We start from the raw sequence: 20,977 nt of genomic DNA, 5'->3' as shown, positions 1-20,977 counted from the left end.
ACACCTTGGTATTAGAAGTCAATTTTAAGATCCCTAAAGAGTTTTTTAAAGAGTCCTGGAAAGCCTTGGTGGCTCGATGGTTAAGAGCTCGGCTGCTAACCAAAAGGTCAGCAGTTCAAATCCACCAGGCACTCCTTGGAAACCCTATGGGACAGTTCTACTCTGCCCTGTAGGGTCACTATGTGTTGGAATTGACTTGACCGCCATGGGTTTGGTTTGGTTTGGTTTTTGGAAGGAGCCCTAGTGGCACAATAGTTAAGTGCTCGGCTAATTGAGAGGTTGGTGGTTCGAATCCACCAGTTGCTCCACGGGAGAAAAGACCTAGAGATCTGCTCCTGTAAAGATTATAGCCGAGGAAACCCTATGGGGCAGTTCTACTGTGTCACATGGGGTTGCTATCAGTCCAAATCGACTTGACAGCACCCACTGCACATGTAAAAATGGTTAAAATGAAAAAATTTTTTGTTATAGATATATATTTTACCATAATAACATTTTTAAAGAGAAAAAAAAAAGGCACCAGGCTACCACACAAAGCCAGAGGCTCCTCTCAGCTCAGAGGGAGCTGTGCTTTGGGGATTGAAAAACATGGAGAAATGGCCTCAGGAAGTCAAGCACTTGGAAAAATAACAATTAAGCAAGCCTAAGAGTTGAATCTACAAATCTAAACCAGCTTCCCCTCCCAGAAAAGGGGAGACAAAGCCTGAGCCCTCCAGGGGGAACAGGTGGTTGTACTGGACAGGTCATAAAGGGAGGTGGAATGGAAGCACCTGCCCCAGGCTGTCAGCTTCCTGACATACTCTGTCTCCTAGAGGCCCCATCGTGGACTTCGGAGATTCCATTCATCTCTTTGAAACTTCCTCATACATTTGGCCTAAACAACCTAGCGCTTGACTAGAAGTTATCTCAAACGATTCTCCAGTTTGGAGTTGGTGGGATCTGGGTTCAAATCCTCGTCCTACCATTACTAGCTATGTGATCTTGGGCAAGCAGTCTTCACCTCTCTGTCTCTCCTCATTTGTTCATCATTTGTAAATGTGCTAATATCTGACTCACAGGGTTTGTTAAGTGTCTGGCACCAAACTCGTGCTCAGGGAAACAGTAGCCTTCACCTTCCTCTGCTAATTGTTTCCCACGTGGCTGGCACATTCCTTACTAGATCAGAAGCTCCTTGAGATAGCTTCCTTCTCCTCCAGTGCCTAGCTGAGGGAAACCCTGGCGGTGTAGTGGTTAAGTGCTGTGTCTGCTAACCAAGAGGTCAGCAGTTTAAATCCATCAGTGACTCCCTGGAAACCACATGGGGCAGTTCTACTCTGTGCTATAGGATCGCTATGAGTTGGATTCAACTCGATGGCAATTGGTTTTTTTTTTGGCCTAGCAGAGGGGTGGGCATATAGCAGGTCGTTAATGAGTCCTGTTGGCCAGGAGAAATGGAGTGCCTGCTAGCTTTCCTGGCTGCTTCAGTCATGCTGATGGAGACCCAGAAATGGGCATAAGTGAGCATCAACATTCCATTTCAAAGATATGAAGGTAACATGGTGAATTCTTTAGTTCCTTGATCCACTGTTATAACAAAACTCTTCATGCAATGAGCCCTGCCTTTGGTGGCAGCTCAAGTAAAATTGGAAATCAGTGGTTTAAGTATCTCGATGAAATGGTTTCTTGATCAGTTTATCAGGTGTTTGTTGCTGTTAATTGTTGTGGGGTCGATTCCAACTCATTGCAACACCATGTGTGCAGAGTAGAACTGCTCCAAAGGGTTTTTAAAGCTGTGACCTTTTGGAAGCAGATTGCCAAGCCTGTCTTCCGAGGTGCCTGTGGGTGGGTTTAAACTGCTAACCTTTCAGTTTTAGAAGTCAAGTGCTTAACCATTTTCATTAGGAGTAGAGCAGAGAAATATCCATTACAGACTGATGTGCTTATTGCCACAGAATTTAAGGGGTTATAAAATCTAGCAAGAGAATCTGAAATTGACCCAGTCACATTCTGCTCCAGTCATTGTCTTGGACCTAGACCTCAGTCTACAGCTATCGGTGAGGTAAAGTGGAAACAGTAATGCATCAGGAAATGAAGACTAGAGCTCATTCAGCCAACAAATATATACTGAGTGCCTACAAGGGGCCAGGCTCTGTGCATCACCAACATGATCCTGCCCTTCATGGAATTTGCTATGCCAGTAGCTGTGTGACCTGTGGGAAGTCACTTCACCTCTCTGGGTCTCATGCTTCCCATCTGTCAAATGGTGACAAATATATTTCTCTCCGAGGGTAATTTTGAGAGTTACATGAGGGGATGCAAGGATGAGAGCTTTGCAGACTCTGACTGTTCACTATTACTGCCCTCTATGTAATAGGGTCGCTATGAGTTGGAACCGACTGGACAGCACCTAACAACAACAACAATGTAATAATTACATGAATAGCTGGTGATCATTTGAGAAGTAAGTCCAAAGTCCATTTCAAGGGGGCTGAGCTGGTTTTGCCTACCTTGTTTCCTTTCCTTCCATGTTGGCAAGCCAACCAAGAGCAGAACAAGCGGGAGGGATAGAGGCCTGCTACTGGGCTGCAGCATTCTAGGGAACAGTATTCCACTTGGTGTTCTCAAAATGGGTTTGATTCCAGACACGTCCCCACACAGGAATAGCTCCGCTGCGCACTTCTCTCTGCCCTCCGTGTAGTCATGGTGCTCTTTCCTTTTCTGTGCATGAAGCCGCATGAAAATGATGACTTGATCCAAGCACCTAAAAATGTGGGTCTCCACATTGGCTCAAGATCTTGTGCAGAATACTAATCCTGTTCATGTTTTGCAAATACGTTAAAATGGAATGTGTCGTCCCCGCCCCCCCCGCCCCTTATCTTCTCTATTCTCAAGTTTGATGGAAAATAGCAAGGGCAGGCAGGCATGGGGTCCACAGGCATGGGGCCTACTGAGCAAACAGCTGCTGCTGCTAGCCCTCAACATGGAGACTATCTTGGGAAAGCCACTGAGTCCATTTTGGGCTTGAAAAGGGCCAGGGATGCTTTCGGAGGAGAACTGACCTCATCTAAGCTTTCCAAGTGCTACAAAATACCACTGAGCTTTAGAGCCAACCTGCCAGCACTCTTGACGCCAAACAGAGGTTGCTGTCCTAGCAAAGGAGGCATTCAGACATCTACCTACCCCTTCTGTAGGACAACAGGTGATTCATTTAATCAATGTAAATGTCCTATTTTGAGATTCACCCATCTGGCAACCACCATAGTAATAACTGAATCAGGCAAGAGTCATCGATGGAGCCTAAAACTAGTGGGTGAAAGTTTGATGCCAAACGCAATATCTACACAGTCTTAAATTATTCCCTCATACATGAGTTATTAAGTACAAAAGGAAAAATAGTATCTTTACAGTGGAAAAGCTTGGCAGACACCACCTTAACCAAGTGATCAAGGTAAACATCAACAATCACCATCATGTGCCTTTTTATGTTTTACAAAAAAAATCCAAACCCATTGCTGTCAAGTTGATTCCAATTCATAACAACCCTATTGGACAGAGTAGAACTGCTCCAAAGGGTTTCCAGAGAGTGGCTGGTGGGTTTGAACTGCCGACTTTTCAGCTTGCAGCTGAGCACTTTACTGCACCACCAGGGCTCCTCCATTAGCCATTAAAACAAAAACCAAACCTGCTGCTGTCCAGTTGATTCTGACTCATAACAACTCGATAGGACAGAGTAGAACCGCTGCATAGGTTTCCAAGGCTATAATTTTTACAGAAATAGACTGCTACATCTTTCTCTTATGGAGCAGCTGGTAGATTTGAACTGCTGACATTTTGGTTAGCAGCTGAGCACTAAACCACTGCACCACCAGGGCTCCTTTTCCATAAATCATGAGGACACATCAAACAAACCCAAACTGAGGGCCATTCTACAAAATAACTGCCCTGTACCCTTCCAAAATGTCGATGTCTGAGAGACAAGGAAAGGTTGAGGACTGTTCCAGATTTAAGGAGACTTAAGAGACATGAAAACTAAATACAATGCGTGATCCTAGACTTGATCATAGACTGGAAAAATCACAGCTATAAAGAACCTTATTGGGACAATTCATGAATTTTGAATATAAATTGTAGATTAGATAATAGCATATTATATCACTGTTTTATTTCCTGAATTTGACAAACTGTGTCTATATAAAAGAATGTCTGTGTTCTTAGAAAACACATTGAAGTATTAAGGGACAAAGGGGCGTGATGCCTGCAATTTATGCTTAAATGTTTCCAAAAAGTGTGTATGTGTCTGTGTGTAGAGAGAATGATAAAGCAAACGTGGCAAGATGTTAACAACAGATGAATCTTGATAAAAGGTATGTGAAAGTGTTTTACTATTTTGCATACAACTTTCTATAAGTTTGAAAGTATTTCAGATTAAAATGTAAAAGATACGTTATTTTGAGCATTAAACCATGTGCCACCCACTGTGCTAAAAAATCAGTTGCTGTCAAGTTGATGCTGACTCCTGGTGTCCCCATGTGTGTCAGAGTAGAATTGTGCCCCACAGGGTTTTCAACGGCCGATTTTCCAGAAGTAGATCGCCAGGCCTTTCTTCCGAGGTACCTCTGGGAGGACTTGAACCACCAACATTTTGGTTAGCAGCTGAGTGCAATGACTGCACCACCCAGGGCCTCTGACACTGCTAGGTGTGAGATATTCAGGGGAGGATAAGACATGGTCTCTATCCTTAACCCAGGAGTTCACAGTCTTGGTGGGGAGACAGATAAAGAGGCAAGTAAATGCAGTGGGATGAAGGGTGTGTGGGAGCACAGAGGAGGTATACTAGCCCCAGGCTTCGAGGTCAGAGGGGGTCATGCTCAAGGGGAGGCTTAATACTGGGTCATCAGTGGATCCAGTGATTCAGGTTTGAGTACCAGTGGGATGTACAAGCAGAGGTGACCGACAGACTGTGGGATATAGGAAGATGCCTGAGCCTGTAGGGAGCAAGACGAAGCCATCTGTCTCCTGAGGACAGACAAGGCATGGATTAGCAAGTGGCAGGGGCTGGGCCCAGCTCGCCATAGCATCCGAGGTAACATAAGAAGCGCAGACATAAGCAAAACATCTTGAGGCTGAAAGGTTGAACACAAGTGTGCTTACTGATGGCTTAGGCTGAACTTTGCAGAGATGGATACTGCATGTTCTAGAGACATTAGTCCCTAGATTGATAACTATCAGCAACCTGGATAAGGGCATGGTTATAACAGACTGACACGCAGGAAGAGAATGTCAAGTGACCATAAGAAACTAAAGAAGTGATTTTTCGAGAACAGGATGAGCTTTATCAACAATAAGGAGAAGGTAGTACTCAATTAACACACAACAGGGTGGTGAGAGGTTGTTGCTAATAGGAAAACTCCTGAGAACAGTGGCAAGTCCCCTAATAAAGGGAGATCGGTGAGGGCGTGCCACTGTTTCAGAAGTCGATGGGGGGATGGGAATTTCCACTCAATTACAAGCTACAAGAGCTAGGATGAGAAAGTACATGACTGTTCCCAGAAGAGGCCTGGTCGAAGTTCACTTTTTTAAACTTTCGTATAATGAAAAATTTACAAAAACAGGCCACATGCCATTGTCGAAATTCAGTCATTTCTGACCGACACAAACGGCAATTTCCTATATTTCAAATGACAATGAACCCCCACACACTCATCACCCAGCTTCAAAATTATTGACACACGGTCAATTTTACTTCGTCCAAATCCCCATCAATTATCCTGCAGACTGACTAGTTTGAAGCTAAACTCTGGTAGGAGTTTTTGTTGTGGTTTGGTTTTAATGATTTATTATCTATAAAAGTGATTCCAATTATATGCACGCACATATATACATACATGCATATAAATACCTTTTCAATTGGTTTTTCTCAGTAAGTAATAGATTCTTATGACTCAAAATTCAAAAGGTACAAAAAAGGACAAGTGAAAATCCCCTTCCAACTTGTCTCTTAGCCAACAGCTCTTCCTCCTGTGAGACAACTAATACTGAGTTTTTTTTTTTTTTGGTATCTTTTTTTTCCAGAGACGTTTTATGTATATACCAACAAACTACTCACGGTGTTCTGCACCTTCCTTCTTCCACGTAACAATATATTTTGGAGGCCATTCCATATCATGCCGTAAAGAGCATCCTCATTGGTTTTTTTTTTTTTTTTTTTGCAACTACCCAGCATTCCATTTAGGAGCCATAATTTATTTAACTAACCAAATCACTATCGATGGCCTTTTAGGCTATTTCCAATCTGTTGCTGGTACAGACAATGAATGCTGCAATGACTCACACATTCGTTCTGAACAAAAGCAAGGACGTCTCTGTAGGATAAACTCGTCAAGGTGGAATTGCTAGATCAAAGAGCATGTGCACTTGTCATTTTTGATAGCTATTGCTAAATTGCCCTCACTCAGATGGGAGTTATGCTAATGCTACCTTTGCCTTTTTATCCTGCACAGTTTCCTTGCTGCTCCTTTCCACTTACTCCCAGAGTCCCATGGGGGCCCACAGCAACACCTCAAACTCAGAAACACTCCTCTGACCTCAGCCTCCCATTGGTCTCCCTGTAGCACTGTCTGGTCCCAAGGGCCACCAGTCTGCCCCTCCTCCCTGTTCCTTTCCCAGAGGCCATTGGCAGCCCCCTGGCTTCCCTTTCTCCTTCCCAGTGGGCCCCACAGTCAGCCATTTCAGCTCTGCTCTCGCTGACCCCCTGGATTCACTCTCCCCGTGACCTTCTGCTGCACCTGCTCTGCCAGTCCCCAGCCCTGTGAAAACCTCACCATCCGCTCTCCAGCCCCCGCTCCCAGGCTGCTAAGGATTGCTGGAGAAGGTCATGTAATTGGCTCCTCTACAAAGCCAGGCCAGCCAGCCGCAGCTGGGCCCCAAGGGCTGTGAGGCAGTCCTTTTATATATATCTGTATCACATTTCCCTCAGCGATTGTTCCAAATTCTTTCACTCTCCTCAAATCCCTTACCCCAACCTTACTCCAGACCCCGCAGTAGAAGGCCTACGTCCTGAAGCAGGAACTCCCTCAATTTGCCCCTCCTCATCTTGTCCTTCCCCCCTTCTCTGCATAGTAAGCCATGCTTGGTCATCCCTACATCCCACCCCAGCCTCCTCAAGGTGACCCCTTCTGCTTATGACTCTAGGTTTTCTTACCTTCTCTGTACTTTGCCCCAGGAGCCATCTTCTTTGCCTCACAGAAAAGTTCTCCCTTATTTCCTCTCAGCCTAAAAACCACTTTCCTCAGGTCTGCATTATTGTTCCACATTACCACCAAACTTTTAAATTTAGTAATCTTTTAAATTAGATAAGAAAAGCATGTGCCTCTTGGCCTTCCTCCTTTCAAGTTGGCCCCATGATTTAATAGAAAAATCAGAAAATATTGATAAGCAAAAAGAAGAAAACAAAAATCACCCCAAATCCCACCATCCAACACTTAATATTTTGATCTATTTCCTTCCAATCTTTGTATATGCACATATACACATTTCTACTGCCAACCTCTTGATTAGCAGCCAAGCGCTTAACCACTGAGCCACCAGGGCTCCCCCTAAACTCGCTGCTGTCGAGTGGACACTGACTCATAGCGACCCTATAGGACAGAGCAGAACTGCCCCCATAGAGTTTCCAAGGTGCACCTGGCGGAGTCGAACTGCCGACCTTTTTTCATTAGCAGCCGTTGCTCTTAACCACTGCACCGCTAGGGTTTCCACCAGGGCTCATATCTATATATTTTCTTCAAAATTGGATCATAGTGGACATACTATTTTATAACTTTCATTGTTCCATTCATGACATATTTTGGATACCTCAGCTTTGCCACTTATTAGTTGTCCGACCCTGGGCAAGTAAATTAACTTCTGAGTCAATTTTCTCCTGGGTAAAGTGGGGACTATTATAGTAACTACCTCACAGGGCTGTTATGAGAGTTAAATGAGATAAAAATACATAAAAAACACTTATCACAGTGCCTGACACATAGTAAGTTGAATTAATGTTAGCTATTATGATCTTCGCATGTCAATAAATATAGCTCTGCCTAACAGTTTAATGAGTTCTGCCACTGCAGTGTCTACTCAGCATGACTAAGGCCTTGCAGTGACTCATCAACAATATTCATTTGGCACATGCACAGGTCTATCTGTGGGATATAATTCCTCAAATCAGCATTGTGGCTTCGAAGGCTGTGCACGTTTATAATTTTGATAGATTTTGCCAAATTGTCCTCCATCAAGGGGGAGTTACCCCTTCTTTAACTAGCCTCTTATTGATGGAGATTGAGGCTGTTTCACATTTTTCACTGTCACCAATCTAGACTGTGAAGAACATTCTTAGAACTAAATCTTTGCATAGATCCACGATTACCTACCCAGGGCCGAGGTCGCCAACCTAGATTGTGAAGAACATTCATAGAACTAAACCTTTGCATAGATCCACAACCATCTACCCAGCACTGAGGAAAAAGTATGGGGAAATGCACAGAAATGGGGACGTGAACGATGTACACAGGGAACTGCTGGCAAAAGATGAGGCTGGACAATCGAGTGGGCCAGATTACGAAGGACCACCAATGCCACCGTCATTCAATGCTTTCAGAAACTTCACGCAACAATATTTTAGGCAAGTGCTTCTAGAAGGTTAAATAGGCTGGTGGTTAAACTTTTGGGCCCAGAAAGAGACTATCTGGGTTCAAATCCTGGCATCGCCTTTCTAGCTGTGTGACCTCGGGCAAATTGCCTGGCCTCAATGTGCCTCGGTTTTCTCGTGTTTAAAATAGGGTTATTAAGTAGCTAGATTTCTACTTCATACCATACTCAAGGTAAATTATACAGAGACTGGAGATTTAGTGTAAAAATAAAACTATAAAGACATTAGAAGGAAACTTAAGAATATATTTATATAATGGGGGGTAGGGAAAACCTTTCTAAATATATTAGCAATGATGGAATCTATAAAAATGAAATTTTTAATTTCAAAAACTAACATTGTAAGCAATGGTAAAAGGCAAATAATAAATGTGGGGAAATTTAGCAACAAAAAAATAGGGTTAGTATGAGAATTGTTATATCAAATGGTTAGTAGGATTAAATGAGATAATGTACTCAGTATATATCTATTATATGTATCAGGGGGTTGGCAAGCTACAGCCTGTGGGCCAAATCCAGCATGTCGCCTGTTTTTGTAAATACAGTTTTATGGGGACACAGCGATTCTTATTTGTTTACATATTGTCTCTGGTTGCTTTCATGATACTATGGCAGACTTGAGTAGTTGTCTGCAAAGCTCAAACTATTTACTATCTGGCCCTTTACAGAAAAAGTTTACTGACCCCTGATTTAGACAGATAGATTGAATAGTTCCTAGCGTGTAGAAATTATTTAATAAATTTTAGGTTATTATTATTAGCTTTACCAGTGCCACTTACTATGTATTCTACTGCAATGTAAAAGGTATTTGTTTTTAAAACACTCCGAAGTCATTTATTTGGCTACTTCAATAGCCCCACCCCTCTAATTTGGCCAAATAGCACCATACTTTTGTTAAAATATGAGTTTGTGGATGAAGTATTTACACACCTGTCTTCACTTGGATTTGACTTATTTCTGACTTGGAAAAATAAGCAACGATTCTCTTAACGAAAAAGACATGTTCCAACGACACTCTTCATCAAGAATCTCACAGGCAGAGACAGTATGAATTAGTAGGATGTAACACATTATGCTATGATCCTAACAATCACTTACATAATGATGGAAATGGAACTACTATAATGAAACCTGTGAGAGACAGAACTCAATGGGACTGCCTTGTTTTTCCAGGTCTTGTAAGTTTTCTGCCTTTGACAGGTTACTTACTATTTTTCTATTGCTCTCTATTAAGAATCCTACCCAGTGAGTTTTCCTTCTCTAACAGGTTTTTGCCTTATACAGGTTCTGGCTTTCACAGTTTTTTACTGTACATTCATAAACTCTTTAAGAAATGGGTTTAATATTATCAATATCTCAGTTGTCTCTAAGTACTTTGGGGAAAGAAGCTGAATATAAATAACAATAAATAACACATCAGTGCAGAGACAGTGCCTGCTTAGTCTCTCAAGGCATACTACTGCTATTCAACCTCCTGAGAAGTCTGCTTTGTAGAAACACACACACACACACACACACCCTTTAGTTCATAGGAAATAATATTGACTTCGACCTACTCATCCAAAGAATTTGAGCTGGAGATATGTCTTTTCCTGGTTTCAGTTCTCACTGAATAAGATTCTACAAAGTCACACAGGTGAACAGGCTAACGCCACCACCTAAGGAAAGTTCAACATAATACAGTAACCTTGGAATGTGATCATTCGTACTGCTCTTCAATATTTAGTTTATAAAAGGAAGATGAACCTGTATGTGGAGTAAATAATAATATTTTTAAGTGGCTTCTAAAGTGGCTACTTTAGAGGGAACTGGATACTAAAGAAAGGCTTCTCATGGAAACTTCTAGAAGAGTTGCTTGCTCAAAATTTGTGCACAGGAGGTGGGGCCAAGATGGCAGAGTAGTCAGATGCCTCCGGTGGTCCCTCTTACAACAAAGACCCGAAAAAACAAGTGAAATTATTATATATCTGACAAGCTATGAGTCCTTAACATCAAAGGCAAAGTTAGAAAATGGACTGAGTGGCAGGGGGAGGGAGAGACGATTCAGAAGTGGCGTGGAGTTGCCAGACCTGAATCGCTGGGAACCCTCAGGCACCATTCCCTGGAGTGACTGTGGAGGGGCAGGCGGTAGCATTCCAGAAGCAGTTTCCTCAGGGAGAGGCAATGGGCGGCACAGCCTACACACACCTCCTGAACCAGAGAAGAATGGTGCTCTATGCAAAAGCAAAGTGCTTGCGTTTATTTTACTGCACCCCCACCCCCCAAGCCGGCTTCAGTGGCTGTTGATTTCTCTGGGACTGAGATAGGTTCTGCTGCATGCCCTGAGCCATTCTCCCAGCCTTGGAGAAGGAATAAATTCACAAATGGGGGAAAAGATAACCTGCCAGCTTCGCTAAGCTGGTGAGCTCAGGACAGAAGTGGCTCCTGTCCAGGCACAAACGGTCCACAGACTTTGAATACCTTTCACCCCTGCATGGACCTGTGTGGGCCCATTTCAGGATACTAGGCCCTTGTTGTCAGACTGCAACTATTTCAGCTGTGTGGTGGAGAGATGGGTGTTTGATGTTTGACACTGCTTTGCCTATTAAACAGGGTCCTTACCTACCCACATCAGGGGCCTAAGGACTGGTGGCTCCATCCACATCACCTAGCCACCCGTGACAGGGGTCCAAGGATAAGTGGTACCTCCCAGTCCTTACAACCAAAATCACTGGGTGACCATGGTCTGTCTGCAGAACCCACCCACCTGGGCACTCTGGGATACAGGGATCCACTTTCCTCACAGACACTTGGGGGACGGTTGTCAGCCCCCTGCCTTGTTCAGAGCATGATCCCCTGCTGGAACCAGATACCTGTACCTACACCAATCACCCCTGCCCTTCTAAGACTGTAGGATAGAGCCTGTACCACACATTCAATGATCAGCTACCTGGACACCTGAGAACGTCAACGAGGAAATCACCAAATCAATACCATTTAGAGTAGCCCCTAAGAAGACAAAATACTTAGGAATAAATCTTACTAGAGACATAAAAGACGTATACAAAGAAAACTACAAGACACTACTGCAAAAAAACTGAAAGAGACCTACATAAGTGGAAAAAAGTACTTTGCTCATGGATAGGAATACTTAACATTGTAAAAACGTCTATTCTACCAAAAGCGATCTATAGATACAATGCTATTCTCATCCAAATTCCAATGACATTTTCTAATGAGATGGAGATACAAATCACCAACTTCCTATGGAAGGGAAAAAGGCCCCAGATAAGTAAAGCATTACTGAAAAAGAAGAACAAAGTGGGAGGCCTTCCACTCCCTGATTTTAGAACTTATTATACAGCCACAGTAGTCAAAACAGCCTGGTACTGGTACAACAATAGATACATAGACCAATGGAGCAGAATCGAGAATCCAGACATAAATCCATCCACATATAAGCAGCTGATACTTGACAAAGGCCCAAAGTAAGTTAAATGGGGAAAAGACAGCCTCTTCAACAAGTGGTGCTGGTATAACTGGACATCCATCTGCAAAAAAATGAAACAAGACCGATACCTCACACCATGCACAAAAACTAGCTCAAAGTGGATCAAAGACCTAAATATGAAATCTAAAATGATAAAGATCATGGAAGAAAAAATAGGGACAATGCTAGTAGTCCTCATACATGGCATACACAGTATACAAAACATTACTAACAATGCAGAAGAAAAACCAGAAACTGGGAGCTCCTAAAAATCAAACATCTATGCCCATCCAAAGACTTCACCAAAACAGTAAAAAGATTACCTACATACTGGGAAAAAGATTTTAGCTATGACATTTCCTATCAGAGTCTGATCTCTAAAATCTACACGATACTGCAAAAACTCAACTACAAAAAAGACAACCCAATTAAAAAATGGGCAAAGGATATGAAAGAAGACATTCAGGTAGCTAACAGATACATGAGGAAATGCTCACGATCATTAGCCATTAGAGAAATGCAAATCAAAACTACAATGAGATTCCATCTCACTCCAACAAGGCTGGCATTAATCCAAAAAATACAAAATAATAAATGTTGGAGAGGTTGTGGACAGACTGGAACACGTATACACTGCTGTTGGGAATGTAAAATGGTATGACCACTTTGGAAATCGATGTGATGGTTCATCAAAAAGCTAGAAATAGAACTACCCCTCCTTGGAATATATCCTAGAGAAATAAGAGCATTTACATGAACAGTTATATGCACACCTATGTTCACTGTAGCACTGTTTACAATAGCAAAAAGATGGAAGCAACCAAGGTGCCCATGAATGGATGAATCGATAAATTATGGTATATTCACACAATGGAATACTACGCATTGATAAAGAACAGTGATGAATCTGTGAAACATTTCATAACATGGAGGAATCTGGAGGGCATTATGCTGAGTGAAATTAGTCAGTTGCAAAAGGACAAATATTGTTTGAGACCAGTATTATAAGAACTGAAGAAGTAGTTTAAACAGAGAAGAAAATATTCTTTGATGGTTCGGGGGGATGGGGGACGGAGGGGTGGGAGTGAGAAGGGTATTCACTAATTAGATAGTAGATAAGAACTACTTGAGGTAAAGGGAAAGACAGTACACAGTACAGGAGAGGTCAGCACAACTGGACTAAATCAAAAGCAAAGAAGTTTCCTGAATAAACCGAATGCTTCTAAGGCCAGCATAGCAGGGGCAGGGGTTTGGGGACCATGGTTTCAGGGGACATCTAAGTCCACTGGCATAATAAAATCTATTAAGAAAACATTCTGCATCTCACTTTGGAGAGTGGTGTCTGGGATCTTAAACGCTAGCAAGCGGCCATCTAAGATGCATCCATTGGTCACAACCCACCTGGAGCAAAGGAGAATGAAGAACACCAAAGACATAAGGTAATTAGGAGCCCAAGAGACAGAAAGGGCCACATGAACCAGCGACTACATCATCCTGAGACCAGAAGAAATAGATGGTACCCAGCTACAACCGATGACTGCCCTGACAGGGAACACAACAGAGAACCCTTGAGGGAGCAGGAGAGCAGTGGGATGCAGACTCCGAATTCTAGTAAAAAGACCAGACTTGATAGTCTGACTGGACCTTCTGTTAGCCCAAGACAGGAACCATTCCCAAAGCCAACTCTTCAGACAGGGATTGGACTGGACTAAGGGATAGAAAAAGATACTGGTGAAGAGTGAGCTTCCTTGATCAAGTAAACACATGAGACTATGTGGGCAGCTCCAGTCTGGAGGGGAGATGAGAGGGCAGAGGGGATCAGAGGCTGGCCGAATGGACATGAAAATAGAGTGGAGAGGAGTATGCTGTCTCATTATGGGGAGAGCAACTAGAAGCAAATAGCAAGGTGTATATAAATTTTTGTATGCGAGACTGACTTATTTGTAAACTTTCACTTAAAGCACAATAAAATTTTTTTTTAAAAGTTCCACACATTTTCAAGGCTTTTTTAATTTTGGTATATTTATATATATATAACAAAGCATTTGTCATTTCAGCGTGTTTTTACATGGACAATTCAGTGTCATTAATTACATTCATAATGTTTTTCAACCATCACCTCCAGAAGGACATTAAGAATCCATCCCCGACTGTCACCAGTTTTGTATATTATGAAAGTTTAAAAAATCTCCGCTAATCTGCTATGTGAAATGTAGCATAAGAATGTATTCTAAATTAAAGCTAAGGGAGTTTTAGTAGAACTTCTCAAGACAGCCTGCCATGCTGGCCTCAGCACCTTCCCTTCCAAAGACCCTGTTCTTATGAAAAGATTGTCCAAAACGAGGACTCAACATAAACGACGGTATAGTTTAATAAGTCCAGTTAAAAAAGCAAACCAAACCCTTCCTCTCAGAAGGGCAAAACCAGAAAAGTATAATTAGGTTCCTCTACTGGATAAGTAATTTCAAAATACTTCCTTCCACAGCACAAAGTCACAAACCAGCTGCTTGTGACTTTTAAGTGTGGCCTTTTTCGTTTGTGTTCAATGAACATGTTACCAAGCATAAGAGCTATGCCAAGAAATGAACTAAACTGAAGTTAGAGGGCTTTTCTTGTAGCCATATAATAATTATAAAGGACAAAGAAAACGCCATTTTGCTGATAGTCAGATTTTTAGTGCTAGTTGAGCATTTCCAAAGGGTGTATTGGGGTATAGTTTTTATCGTCGATGTAGCTGTTGGCCATCTCTCCCTTGCTTCTCTGAAACACACATACCAAGTATATATTTTGTCTCAAGCTGTAGTTATAGAAGAAAGACAATTTTCTGGTGAGTGCTTTGTTGAGGGGACTTGTTATTAATATGGAAATCCTGAGAGGATCACTTATTCATACAAAACAAAAAACTAAGAGGAAATTAGCTTTCCACATTTCATCATAAATCATGCATAATGCAGAGGAGAGAGGAAACTATTGATGAAGCTGAAAAAAAATGAGTTTCTTGTTGCCAGCAAGAATAAAAATCTTAGGTATAAAGCACTCTAATTTCCTAAATATTTTCTTAGAGCATTCTGCAGTTTAGAGCCATCACGACTTTTCACTGTCATGCTAGCAAAGATTAAGGCAGATGCTTTCATAGAATCGATAACATCTTAAGAGGCAGAAGGGACAAATACCTAGTTTAACTCTATTTTCCAAATGAGGAATCTGAAGCCCAGAGAGGTGAAGGGACCCAGAGTCACACAGAGCTAGCGGCAAAGATGGAGCTACAAGTAAGGTCTCCTGACTCCAGTTCATTCTCCTAAAAGGCTGACATGAGCAATCCCGTTACCAATTTACGTTGCTGTTGGTAAAGCCACGTTGTTGCGTTGTTGTGTGCCCTCAAGTCGATTCCAACTCATAGTGACCCTACAGGACAGAGTAGAACTGCCCCATAGGGTTGGTTTCCTAGGCTGTAATCTTTATAGGAGCAGATCACCAGGTCTTTTCTCCCTTGAAGCCACTGGTGGATTCGAAATGCTGACCTTTTGGTTAGCAATCAAGCGCTTAAACATAGTACCACCAGGGCTCCTTCACAGAGATCCCCAATTTCATACATATAGCTATGGGTCAGTTTCTAGGATTCAGTTAATACCTGCATTAATTTAATACATTTCTTCTGAGAGACCATGGTCATTAAGTTGCTCACTATTAACAGAATTGAGCAAGTTTCTGAGTACCACTATGATATATGACTCTCTCCTCCAACACACTATAGACGATTGTGAAAATCAATCTTATTTACTCTTGGGTTAAGAACCACATTATAAGAAATCTGTGAAATACCATGGAATTTGGGGGAAGCAAAGCTACCTTTTTGCCAGAGTACCTATGGTCCTTTGGCATTTTCAAAATGCACAGTTTAAACTATTTGGCAGAGAAGTCTATGTGATAAATTTTTCAAGCTCAGCTTTTAAGATCTAAAATGTTTAAAAACATTTCAGGCAAGTGGTAATTAGTTTTCCCCATAGATATCCAAAGTACCATACATGCCTTTCATCATGGATATTTATATATAGTTGCTTCTAGGTGAATTTTAAAAATTCATTTAGGAGATGAGATTAAATATATCCTGTAGTGGGAGTAATAATAATTCAAGGAGCAGAGACAAAGATTAATGCAGAATTAGAATCTTAACTCATGTGCTTTTAATAGCCCATTTGATTTGCCTCAACTCTAAGGAGCCAATGAAGCAAGCCACCTAGATACAAATTCTAAATCCACCCCCTCCCTCTTTTTGGCTTTAGAGAATATAAATCTATTTTCTCACTCTTCTGGAGACTAAAAGTCCAAATCAGGGTCTTCATTGATTCATTCTGTGGGCCTCTCCCCTAGTCTCTGGTGGCTGCTGGCAATTCTTGGCATTCCTCAACCTCCCTGCCATTAATGTAAGAGCTTTCTAAAAGTAAGAGTTGTCCAACAATAGAACAAACTGTCTTGTGAGATTACAACATTTCAAACTAAAGCTAAAAGATTACCTGTGTAGAATTCCTAAAAGAATTCCTGCATTGAGAGCTGGATTAAAAGACTTCTAAAATCCTTTAAATTCTAAGATTCGATGATTCCAATATTGCCTTTCTGTCCTATTTCTCCCACTGCCATCAAGTTGGTTCACAACAAATTATGGATAACATTGCGAAGAATGGGAATTCTAGAACACTTAAGTTTGCTCGTGAGGAACCTGGACATAGACCAAAAAACAGTTGTTTGAACAGAACAAGGGGATACTGAGCGGTTTAAAATCAGGAAAGGTGTGCATCAGGGTTGTATCCTTTCCCCTTACTTATTCGATCTGTATACTGAGCAAATAATCTGAGAAGCTGGACTATATGAATGAGAACTGGTCATCAGGATTGGAGGAAGAGTCATTAACGACCTGCGTTATGTACATGACACAATCTTGCTTGCTGAAAGTGAAGAGTACTTGAAGCACTTACTGATGAAGATCAAAGACCACAGCCTTCAGTATGGATTACACCTCAACATAAAGAGAACGACCTTCACAGCTGGACCAATAAGCAACATCATGATAAGTGGAGAAATACTGAAGTTGTCAAGGATTTCACTTTACTTGGATCCACAATCAACGCCCACGAAAGCAGTAGTCAAGAAATCAAACGATGTATTGCATTGGGCAAATCTGCTGCCAAAGACTATTTAAAGCGTTAAAAAGCTAAGATATTACTTTGAGAACTAAGGTGTACCTGCCCCAAGCCATGGTATTTTCAATCGCCTCATATGCATGGCAAGATTTTGTCTCACGTACTTTGGACATGTTATCAGGAGGGATCACTCCTTGGAGAAGGACACCATGCTTGGTAAATAAAGTACAGCATCAGCGAAAAAGAGGAAGACCCTCAACGAGATGGATTGACACAATGGCTGCAACCATGAGCTCAAACAGCAACGATTGTGAGGATGGTGCAGGACTGTGCAGTGTTTTGTTTTGTTGTCACTATGACTCAGAACTGACTTGATGGCACCTAACAACAAAAAAATATGCATGCAAAACCTGTACAATGAATAAGGAAGACTGAAGGAGAAATGATACATCTGAATTATGGTGCTGGTGAAGAATACTCGATATACTGTGGATTGCCTGCCAGAAGAAAGAACAAATCTGTCTTGGAAGAAATACAGCCAGAATGCTCCTTAGAAGTGAGGATGGGGAGACTTTGTCTTACATACTTTGGACATGTTATCAGGATGGACCAGTTCCTGGAGAAAGACATCATGCTCGGTGTCATGGATTGAATTCTGTCCCCCCAAAATATGTGTCAACTTGGTTAGGCCACGATTCCCAGTATTGTGTGGTTGTCCTCCGTTTTTTGTGATTGTAATTTTACGTTAAAGAGGATTAGGGTGAGATTGTAACATTCTTACTAAGGTCACATCCCTGATCCAATGTAAAGGGAGTTTCCCTGGACTGTGGTCTGCACCACCTTTTATCTCTCAAGAGATAAAAGGAAAGGGAAGCAAGCAGAGAATGGGAACCTCATACCACCAAGAAACCAGTGCCGGGAGCAGAGCGCATCCTTTGGACCCAGGATCCCTGTGCTGAGAAGCTCCTAGTCTGGGGGAAGACTGATGAGAAGGACCTTTCTCCAGAGCCGACAGAGAAAGCCTTCCCCAGAGCTGACATCCTAAATTTGGACTTGTAGCCTACTAGACTGTGAGAGAATAAATTTCTCTGTTAAAGCCATCAACTTGTGGTATTTCTGTTAAAGCGGCACTAGATAACTAATGGGTTTTTTAGATAACTAAGACATTTGGTAAAGTAGGGGGTCAGCAGAAAAGAGGAAGACCCTCAAGGAGATGAATTGACATGGTGGCTGCAAAAATGGGCTCAAACATAGCAATGATTGTGAGGATGGTGCAGGACCAGGCAGTGTTTTGTTCTGTTGTACATAGGGTCGCTATGAGTTGGAACTGACTCAAAAGCACCTAACAACAACAACAAAATTCGATTTTTATAGAACACGCGTCCTTTCATATGTGTCTGTATAGCTATAGACTGCCTTGTATCATTGTTATTTTTGTACTTGTGTTATTGTGGTTAAAGAGAGGGATAGTATCTCACTCATCTTCATATATCTGACAATTTTTAGAACAGTTCCCTCTACACAGAAAGTATTCATTAGATACTTACTGGATCTACTTGAAATTATAAACTTGACTGGCTGATTTAGTGATTATAAAATTTAAGAACCATATTGTTTTTACCCTGATTTGAGAATCCAAAAAGAGTATATATTTTTACATACATACAAAACAAAAAAGAACATACCAACACTTAAATGTACAATAGTTACGTCTTGTTCTCACATTTTGAGATGATATAAAAAACTAATTTAAGAAAAAAGAAAAAGAAAAATTCTAAAATTTTGACATTGTGGGTTGAATTGTGTCCTCACAAAAGACATACTGAAGTCCTAACTCCTGTTACCTGCGAATGTTATCTCATGTGGAAAAAAGGGTCTTTGCAGGTGTAATCAAGTTAATATGAGGTCATACAGGATTAGGGTGTACCTGAATACAATGAGTGGTATCCTTATAGGGGGGCCACGTGAAGACACAGAGACACAAAGACACAGGGAGGACCCCATGTGATGACAGATACAAAGATTGGAGTGGTGCAGCTGCAAGTCAGAGAATGCCAAAGATTGCTGGTAACCACCAGAAGTTAAGAGAGAGGCATGGAATAGATTCTCCCTCAGAACCTGCAGAAGGAATCAACCTTGCTGACACTCTGATTGCAGGCTTCCGGCTTCCAGAAGATTTCAAAGACGAGTTCAAGAAGACGAGGTAAAGTATTAAGGGAAGAACACGCTTGGCATTTTTCAAGCTGAAAGAACTGAAAAGTGAAGCCTCAAGTTGTGATATTGAAGGATTCTATAGGCAAAAAAGTGAATGATGCAGAAAGCTTTAAAAAAAAAAAAGATGGAAGGGACACGTGTGCCTAGTGGTCCTGTGGATCTATCTCTTGCTTGGACAGAACAGACCCAGGGACTCGCTGCCTCCAGGCTTTGACCACCCTCCAGCCTCTTCTCCAGGCACAACCGCTGGGATCATCTTCTTGGCCATTCCCTGTTTCTGGGACCAGCTAACACCATTTTTTTGGTTAGCTTCTAATTGTCGGCTAACCAAGAGGTCAGCAGTTCGAATCCACCAGGCGCTCCTTGGAAACTCTATGGGGCAGTTCTACTCTGTCCTACAGGGTCGCTATGAGTCGGAATCGACTCGAAGGCAGTGGGTTTGGTTTGGTTTGGGTTTTCTAATTGTCGACTGTCTATGAGCTCATAGATCCATCAGAATTATTCCACCAAAGAGAAGGCTGCCATCAACTGCCTAGACAACCTGCATGCATGGGCCTCCTACACCTACCTCTCTCTGGGGTTCTATCTCAACCGTGACAATCTGACCTTGGAAGGTGTGGGCCACTTTTTCCATGAGTTGCTGAATAAGAAACACAAGGGTGCTAAGCACCTCTTGAAGATGCAAAACGAGTGCAGCGGCCATGCCCTCTTCCAGGAGATGCATAAACCATCCCAAGATGAGAGGGGAAGAACCCTGGAGGCCATGGAAGCTGCCATGGCCCTGAGAGGAACCTGAATCAGGCCTTTTTGTATCTACGTGCTGTGGGTTCTACATGCACAGATCCCTGTGTCTGTGACTTTGTAGAGAGCCATTTCCTAGATGAGGAGGTGAAACTCCTCAAGCAGATGGGTGACCATCTGACCAACCTCTGCAGGCTGACCAGCCTCCAGTGTGGACTGGGCAAGTATCTCTTCAAGACATTCACCCTCAAGCACAACCAGAAGCCTCTATAGCCCAGTGACTTTTGAGGGGTCCCTCTGCATTCCCCTGCCATTAGACTTCTGCCTGAGCTTCTCCCTCCAGCTACAAGGCAGCTTCTTAACCACCCTGAAGCACTCTTCCAAGCTGTAGACCAAGTGGAAATAATAAAGCTTTTCTTTGCAGCGAAAAAGAAGAGGAAGACGATGAAAGGAATACACAGGATCACTGTACCATAAAGAATTGGTGGACGTTCAGCCATTTCAGGAGGCAGTATATCATCAACAACTGCCGGTACTGAGGGACAAAGTACAAGCCATGCTGAAGGCATTGGCAAAAAACAAGGCTTCAGGAATTGACGGAATATCAATTGAGATGTTTCAACAAACAATGCAATGCTGGAAACGCTCACGGACTTACGAAATTTGGAAGACAACTATCTGCCCAACCGGCTGGAAGAGATCCATATTTGTGCCCATCCCAAAGAAAGGTGATCCAATGGAATGT

General features: G+C 42.2%; 1 protein-coding gene and 1 pseudogene across 5 annotated transcripts in view; one reads left to right on the top strand and one right to left on the bottom strand.

Annotated features, from left to right (window-relative positions):
* Positions 1–20,977, bottom strand: part of PABIR3 (PABIR family member 3) — a 71,162-nt gene that overhangs the window by 15,403 nt on the left and 34,782 nt on the right. The gene's annotated exons all lie outside the window — the stretch shown is intronic.
* LOC111748072 (ferritin light chain-like) lies at positions 19,967–20,576 on the top strand (annotated as a pseudogene).

Source organism: Loxodonta africana, chromosome X (assembly GCF_030014295.1).
Source record: "Loxodonta africana isolate mLoxAfr1 chromosome X, mLoxAfr1.hap2, whole genome shotgun sequence".
Taxonomy (NCBI): Eukaryota; Metazoa; Chordata; class Mammalia; order Proboscidea; family Elephantidae; genus Loxodonta; species Loxodonta africana.
This window is presented reverse-complemented; position numbering and strand designations above follow the sequence as displayed.